This window comes from Buceros rhinoceros, unplaced genomic scaffold, assembly GCF_000710305.1.
Source record: "Buceros rhinoceros silvestris isolate BGI_N320 unplaced genomic scaffold, ASM71030v1 scaffold2319, whole genome shotgun sequence".
Lineage (NCBI taxonomy): Eukaryota > Metazoa > Chordata > Aves > Bucerotiformes > Bucerotidae > Buceros > Buceros rhinoceros.
Window position 1 is genome coordinate 4,813 of NW_010431945.1, and position 8,386 is coordinate 13,198.

General features: G+C 40.8%; 1 protein-coding gene across 1 annotated transcript in view; it reads left to right on the forward strand.

Moving 5' to 3' along the window:
- The first annotated feature begins 5,225 nt into the window (after positions 1-5,225).
- Positions 5,226-8,386, forward strand: part of LOC104499992 (teneurin-4-like) — a 58,831-nt gene continuing 55,670 nt past the window's right edge. Inside the window, exon 1 of the mRNA XM_010143574.1 lies at positions 5,226-5,309. The gene's annotated coding sequence lies outside the window, so the exon portion shown is untranslated. The remainder of the gene's footprint in view (positions 5,310-8,386) is intronic.

The window sequence follows — 8,386 nt, forward strand, 5'->3', positions numbered from 1 at the left end:
TGAACCCAATAAGAGTTTTCTGCTTTCATCTGCTGCCTTTTGGAACGTGCCTATGATCTCCAAATGCATTAGCCATGCCTTTCTGTTCTCCATGGGAGAATAAAATAATTGTTCTGTGAACAGGGCTTCATCTGGGAGAATGATTTCCAGCTCTTTTCTGCATGCGCTGTCTGCTTCCTGCCTCACTCTGCTTAGTTGCTGCGTTAGCAAACTCCCACTTACAGCAGAGAGTGATAACGGAAAAAGTGATGGACAGCAATGTGCAGCATGGAGGCAATCCGATGCAGCAGTGACCAGTTTATGTATGTGTGTATTTATTTAATCCTGGTGATGAGTAAATGTGTCCGACTCATCAGGCTGTCCTCATTCAGCCCCAGTGTTCTGAGGGAACGCGTGGCTTCAGGCACATGTTGAAGCTCTGCAAGACTTAAACTTGTGCTTAACAGTAAACATCTGCTAAAAGCATTATTTGGGGATGGACTGGACTACAGAACACATCTAACTGCTGTGCAGGATATTCAGATCAGGCCTAGAGATGGGGATTAAAGTATTCCTGGCCAGAAATGCATAGTTAGTCAGAACATCCTTGGTGAGGACATGCCCATGATCCTTCCTTCAGCAGCAACCAGGCCATCTACAAACATTTCTTGTGCTGTTGAGGATTACACTATTGCTGCCGTCTCAGGGGAGTATTTTCTTGCAAAGTGGTCACTGTCATTAGGAGTTCACTTCGTACCACAGTAATTCAGGATTATCTCACCTACTGTGAGTTAGTCAAGGATGGACCAAAGCAGCACACAAGCCAGGCAAAGCTCTGCTGCTTCCAGGGCTGAACATGGCTTAGACACCACAATTGCTTTTTGAGTATGTGATGCATTTGGAAATAACATATCCCAAAAGCCCCCAAGCACGCAAACCTCAAAACAATGCAACCATCAAAACTCTGGATTAAAGTGCACAGGTGGCAAGATGTTGTTCTCTCCTTGTGTGTGGTCCCTGATGCAGATGCCTTGTTTTCACAACACTGATAATGAAAGCATTTTTATTTTTGGATGCTCTTTAGGGTACAATGTAATACATCAAAACAAATCATTGCATCACACACCTGTTAAAAGTGAAATCTGATGCATCAAATGTCAAGGTGGCTTGCTTTGATTCATCAATGAATGTTGTCAGTTTTGCTAAGAGTGCTGAAGAAAGAAGTGGTAACGAAGGGGGAAATGTTGACGTGATTCCAAGATACAAATATAGAGATAAAGATTCAATGAGGTTTTGTATATATCATCACATAGATGGTATTGTTTCAAGTAAGACAAAATCGCTCTTGGATCTGTGCTTCTCTAAAGAAGTTGTAAACCATTTTCTGCCCTATTTTCACTTATTAAACTTACTCAGTAATCATCATATTTGAAAAGGCATTCATTTCAGCTGCTGCGGAGAAAAATCCTGATCAAATCAAGAGCATTAGCTCCAAGGCCACCCTTCTTCCTATGAGACAGGAAGTATCTGTGTGATGAATTAGCTATGGGTGAATGCTAAGTCTTTAATGAGAAAAACCAAGCTCTGTTGAATTCAGCCTTTCATGTGAAAGCTGTTTGGGACCTTACTGAAAAGAATGTGTTAATCAAGAGAAAAGCATAATTACTGTCTTGTCAACAGACACAAATGGAAAGCCTGGTGAGAATGAGGCTGAAATTAAGCCCGAAAAACACATTCACAAAAAAAAAAAAAAAAGAATTTTCCTATAAGGTTCTCAGAGAGCTTGCTTTACACTGTGCAGTGATTTATGACAATTGGAATCTTACTATTTTTGCAATTAATATTACTGGATGCTTCCTATTCAGAGGAACGTTAATCATAATAATGCAAATGGAAGTAGTATTGCAGCTCTGCCTTGGAGTTCATATTTCACATTGAGCCAGAGGTTCAATATTCAGCATTCTCCTCCGTGGAGTGTTCACCCTGTATAGATAGAGGAATGTGCACCAAAGGTAAAATAACTGAATTAATATAAACCAGAATAATATGTCTGGCACATAGCTTCCCATTTTCCCATTTTGTGTAAGGGTCTGATTGTTCAGCCTTTTAAAACCAATAATAAATTATGGCAATGTACTGCTAATTACACCTCACCGAAGTTGTGTATAGTGTAAATTTCACTGGCAATGGACTTAGATTAAGTTTCTTATGCTTATTTTTAGCTATTCAAAGGCAATTCATTTCCAACTAGGATGGGTCTAAAAGTTTAGAGTGAAAAAACTGTATAATTATTTCCTAATATGCAGAGAATATTGGTGACAAACATTATGTCCTACATGTCTTTTTGCACTAAATATATTAATGAGAAAGGCAGAAGCAAGAACATATATTAATTTTGACTTGGTTTTAAAAATATCATGAGTATTTATTAATTTTTCTCCTACAAATATTTTCTAAATTGTCATCTTCATGTTTTTACCTCCCTCAGCACTCGCTTAGATTATTGTTTAGCTCTTTAAGACTGATGATGCTCCTGGAAATATTTGGTCCTTTTCTTTTTTCCTTTTCCCTTGTGAGGTTTGATTGGTGAGGGGGGTGGGAGGGAAGAGGGGATTATTGTCAGGTTTTTTAAATCCTGTCGACTTTCTTTTAAAGAAAAAAAAAAAACAAAACAGAAACTTGAACTTTCTGAGAATATTTCTGAGCTGATTCAGAAACATCAATATTTCAGAAAATAAACAACCCACATAAAGTAAGTCCATACTATGAATGCTTTTCCTAGTCCTTTTCTCTGTAGCAGAAAGGTGCTTTTTATTTCCATCCAAAAGGAATGCAACTACTGCATTGAAACTCTTTTTCAGCAAGTGACAGCAGAGGAAGTTGTGCATGTGGACAGGGTGAGACCCTACTTTTTTGGGGGAAAAAAAGTGCAGTCATAGAGCACTAACTTGAGCTTAAATGTCCATCATGTGACATTAGTACCCTCACAATAGGAAAGGGGAGAAGTCATTAGATGGGGACCGCATTTTTAATTTTGCAGATCTGGGTTCAAATCCAGTACAAACTTCCTGCATAACATCAAGGAAAGCACTTAGGTCCAAGTCTTCAAAAATATCTCAGCACCCAGCTGAGTGAGAAGGAAGTGCCCAAATAACTTTGAGGACCAGATCCAACAGATATTGCCATACATCTTACTCTATATCCTGTGGTCGGGATTAAGCAGTTACGCGCTGTGGGTACCTTTACCTCTAGTGTCTCGGTCTTTCAGAACGGGACTGAGGCCTTGAAATGGATATGTACATATGGACATACAGACATAGAGATTTTTAATTACCTTTTTTAAACAAAATATTTTTTCACTTTGATGGTGCATTTGATCGGTCATCCTAGACATATGCAGTCAGGCATGGCACAGTAACTTCCAGAAGAGAGGTGGAAATGCAAAAGCAACTGTAACCACTTAATTCATAACCACGACTGCAAAGGAGCAGAGCTGACCACCTCCTTATTCTCTATGTGCTGGAGCTTATTCACAAAAGTGGGGGTGATAGCAATTCCCTACGTTAACAAGTAGTTTACAAATACATAAAATAAAAATTAGGAGAAGTATAGATATTATACCAGTGGGGTACCATAACAGTACCGGAGCCCTGGGAGAACAAACAACTTATTCTCACCTCCTCCTCATTTCCAGATCTCCCAGAAAAGCATTCTGAAGAGCAATGGTTTCTTCTGCGTTTGTTTTCCCTTTCACTGAAGTGAACACCAGCGAGAGAAGAGGCTCAAAAAATTATTTCAGATTGGATTAGATAAGGACCCTGTGATGTTGATTAAAAACCATCCACAGGGCCATTAGCAAAGCGAGGTAATAAATGAAAATGCATTGATTCGCATGAGTTTTCTAGTTGAGGAACATCAGGGAGCAGTCTTGAGTCCAGTCTTCTTTAAACATCTTCATTCATTAGCCAACAGACAGGAAAAGAGTACATGTTAATTAAAATCACAGATGATCCAAATTGGGAGGCACTGCATAAATTAGTGAAGATAGAGAGATTAGAAACCTTAGGCAGGAAATGACAAAATGAGATGCAGCTTCAAAAAATTCACATGGGGGAGCAATAATCTGTACAAGGATACAATCAGCAGAAAGAGGGTTGTTCAAGAAGCAGAATTAATTGGAGGAAGCCAAAGGGTGTGGACCACGGAGCAAAGGGCAATGTAGCAGAGCAGCCATTTAAAGGTGACCTTTGTACCTTTTCAGTGGACAGACAAAATTAATTTACAACTCGTAAGATTAAAATGTCAATGTAGTTTTGGATCATGTATACAGAAACAAGTTCCCTAGTAAAGATGTGGAAGTCCACCTCTCTAATACTACATCATTCAGACTCCTGAACTTCGTTTTTTTCCCAATTCTACAAGATTTTGTGTGCCAGAGTGCGTGTAAAATAGATGTGTATCAAGCAAGACGGGACAGCATGGGAAAGCTGCTGGCCCTGACAAATGTGGCTTTCAGTGAAACTACACACACCCAGTTGCTGTGGTCTCTTCTCTACCCTCCCAGTCCCTATGGGACTTTGTCTCCCTGAGACAAGGAAAGGAGCTTAGAGAGGGGGCTTGAGGCTAAGCAGCTAATGAAAGGCATCAGAGGAGCCCCAGTGCTGTGATACACTTTCTTTGAACCTCCTGCTTGTGGCATGACAGGTTCGTCACACACACATCAAGCCTTTTAAACTGGGGCTCTTTGATACCACAAACAGCACAGATAAGACAAAATTTACTGATGTGAGTGGTGATCTATGTAAGATCTTAGTTGTTTTGCTCTAACAAAGGTAAAAGATTTAAGGAAGGATATATTTGGGATAACCTTCTGAGGACTGTAAAATCACACGACAGGAAAGGAACAGCTACCAAGTTAATTGGAAACCCTTGAAACTACAACAGAACAACTGGGAAATTACTCTGTTGGCAAAGGAGTGGATGTTTGCACATTTAGCCAAGGACAGGCATTTCATTCTGAGTGCTGTACAGAAAGCCTTAGTTTGTATTTAACAAATACATTTATTTCCACCGGATGACTAAGCATGCCCTGGTGCTGTGCTGAGGTGGTATTACACCAGGAACCCCACATGTATAGATGACTGGTTTATGTGCCCTGACTGCTGGTTTTTAATTCATTTAGGGCAGAAAATAAGTTAAAAATCACTAAACAAAGCACTGATTTTTTTTTCTGTGTCTTTTTACAGGTAGACTGAGAATAACACACGTCCAGGTTACAACTGTATCTTACAGGAAGTATTTGATGGATTATTCCTACATATTTCTAAGAAGTTAAATACAAAAAGTGAGTACTAATTCCAGTACCTGGAATGTTTAATTATGTTTTGTGGTTTAAAATCAAGTTATGATAGTTATAACGTTTCTTGTGCGGATTTCTCTAATTGAGGTCATGAGGAATTTCACTAATTTCTTTTGAATGTGACTGCTACTGATCTGTGTTTATTTTTATCATCTGACGACAATAATTTGCATTTCAGTCCCAGTCAAGAACTCCATTTTACTGTGCCAGGCACTCTAGAAACATAGACATTGTCTGCATGAAATTACTTACATCTAAGTTCAAATGAAGAAACCACAGATCGTGACAGACAGATGGAGACCCATGGATGTAATAAGAAAGTTCTGGTCAGTATGACAGGCCATGCTAATCAAGCAGCTGCAGCCCAGCCCTTGTCAGCACTTTCTAGATATTACTGCAGAGAAAGGAGGAGAATATCAAGGTTATTTTATATAGATATTTATGGGGAGTAGCACAGAAGAAAATACAAAAGCACTCGTTTGAAAATCCATGGGCTCTGGAAAATATTTTTGTGGGTTGGTTGGATGCAGACAGCCTAGTTTTGATGTAAATGGGGAAGGGAAGTCAATGCTATAGGTGGGGAAATGGCCTTTGCATCCAGGGTATATCATCAGGGCAAATTCACATCTTTCAAAAATGAGAGAGGGATTCTGTGGTAATTAAGATGTTAAATGATAAAGTCTGAGATAAGACATTTGCCTAGATGGGTAGATAAAGAGGAAAGGCCTTATCTGGGAGAAAGTATGAGTTGAAGCTGATACCAAAGTTATGAGCATTTGACAGGATGGTGACATTGTCCACAGTGATAGAGAAGGAAGGTTGCTTGGAGATCAGGGATGGGACTCCTCAAATGGAGAGAAAGAAAAGTTGAATCTGTTGAGTACACAGAAAAAGACAAGGAAAGGGTAGAGAAGTAGAACCATGAATCAAAGTATCACAGAATATTTGGGGTTGTCAGGGACCACTGGAGATTGTCTAGTCCAACTACCTGCTCATAACAGGCTTTCCTAGAGAAGACTGCTCAGAGCTGTGTCCAGCTGAGTTCTTAATAACCCCATGACAGAGAACTCTGCAACATCTCTAGGTAACTTGTTCCAATGTTTCACCACCTTTAGTGCAAATAAAGTTTTACTACTGTTCAAATGGAACTTCCCGTATTTTGGTTTGTGTCCATTGCCTCTTGTCCTGTCATTATGCACCACCAAGAAACATCTGACTTCATCTTCTTTACCCCACCCATTAGGTTTTATGAACATTAATAAAACTCCCAGCTCTCTCATCCTCTCCTTGTATGAGATGCTCCAGTCCCTTAAAAATCATCATAGTCCTTCACACAACTTGCTCCAGTGTGTCGCTGTCTGTCCTGTACTTGGGAGCCCAGAAAGGGACCCAGCACCTAGATGTGTCCCACCAGGGCTGAGCAGAAGGGAAGGATCACCTTCGGCAACCTGCTGCCAATGCTTTGCCTAATGTGGCCCAGGAGGCTGTTCACCCTTTTTGCCTCAAGAACACATTGCTGGCTCATGGTCAGCTTGGTGTCTACCAGGACCCCTACCAGGTCATTTTCTGTCAAGCTGAGAAGGGAGTTGTCCCCAGCCTTGTGCAGTGCCTGAGCTTATTCCTTCCCAGGGGCAGGATTTGGCATTTTCTTTTGCTGGACTTTGGGAGGTTTCTGTGGGCTCATTTCTCCAGCCTGTCCAAGTTCCTCTGAATAGCAGTGCAACCCTCTGGTGTACCAGCCACTTCTTCCAGTTTTGTATCATCTGGAAACTTGCTGAAGGTGCAGTCTGCCTAATCCAGGTTATTAATGAGAGCCCTAAAAGCACTGGAGCCAGCATCAACCCCTGGGATATACTACCAGTATGCTACCAGACTGGCCTCTGGCTGGACTTTGTGCTGCTAATACTTTGAGCCTGGCAGTACCGGAAGTTTTCAGTCCACTTCACTGTGCATTTATTTAGGCCATACTTTATTGGTTTATCAATAAGGATGTTACGGGAGACTGCTAACATGTTACTAAAATCAAGGTATGCCACATCCACTGCTCTTCCCTCATCTGCTGAACTATTCATCTCCCTGCAGACAGTAATCAGAATGGTTAAGCATGATTTCTCCTTCATAAATGCATTCTGACTACTCCCAAACATCTTCTTGTTCTTCATATGCTTAGAAATTATTTCTAGAATTATTTGCTCTACCACTTTCCCAGGGACCAAGACTGACCAGCCTGTAGTTCCCTGAATTCTTCTTTTTGCACTGTCTGAAAATAGGAGTGACATTCGTAGTTAATTCCTCAACTGTTACAAGCTTTCAAAGATAATTGAACGTGGCCTCACAAGAACATCAACCAGTTCCCTGAGCACTCATGGGTTTGTCCTTTCAGATCCCCTGGACATGTGTGTATGCAGTATGTTCCCTAAACTGATCCTCATCCACCAAGAATATGTATTCCTTGTTCCAGACTTCCCCACCAGTCTTAGACACCTGGGATTGCTGAGGACATCTTACCAGTAAAGACCAAGGTGAACAAGATTTTGAGTACCTTTTCCATGTCCTTTGTCACCAGGTCCCCTGCCCAGCAGAGAGACAGCATTATCCCTAGTATCATCATCTACTTAATGTTAATACTGAAGTTATGTTCGTGGGTGAGATTACAGAGTTTGAGAGTCATGAGGGAAGAGAAAGGAACCAAAGCATTCTGAGTTGGAAGGAGGAATAATGCAGATTTATCAAAGGGGGAAAAGACAAACAAGATAACTGGGAGAGGAATCAAGGCAGCCAAAGGAGAGCAAAACATCAAAAAATGACTCTGAATAGTTGGCTGTTTTGAGCAGCTGATAAAATAGGGAGGAAATGCATGAAAAGCAAATTCTTAAAATCTGGCAAGGGAGACAGACTCATTACAGATGTTGGCAGGGGGGGCTTCAGTGAGATGAAAGATATGGAAGGCAAACAAAAGGTCTAAAATGGAGCTGGAGGTTGAGGTCTGCAGTGATTGCAGAGTGCTAACTTCAGAGGAGAGGAGAGGAGAGGAGAGGAGAGGAGAGG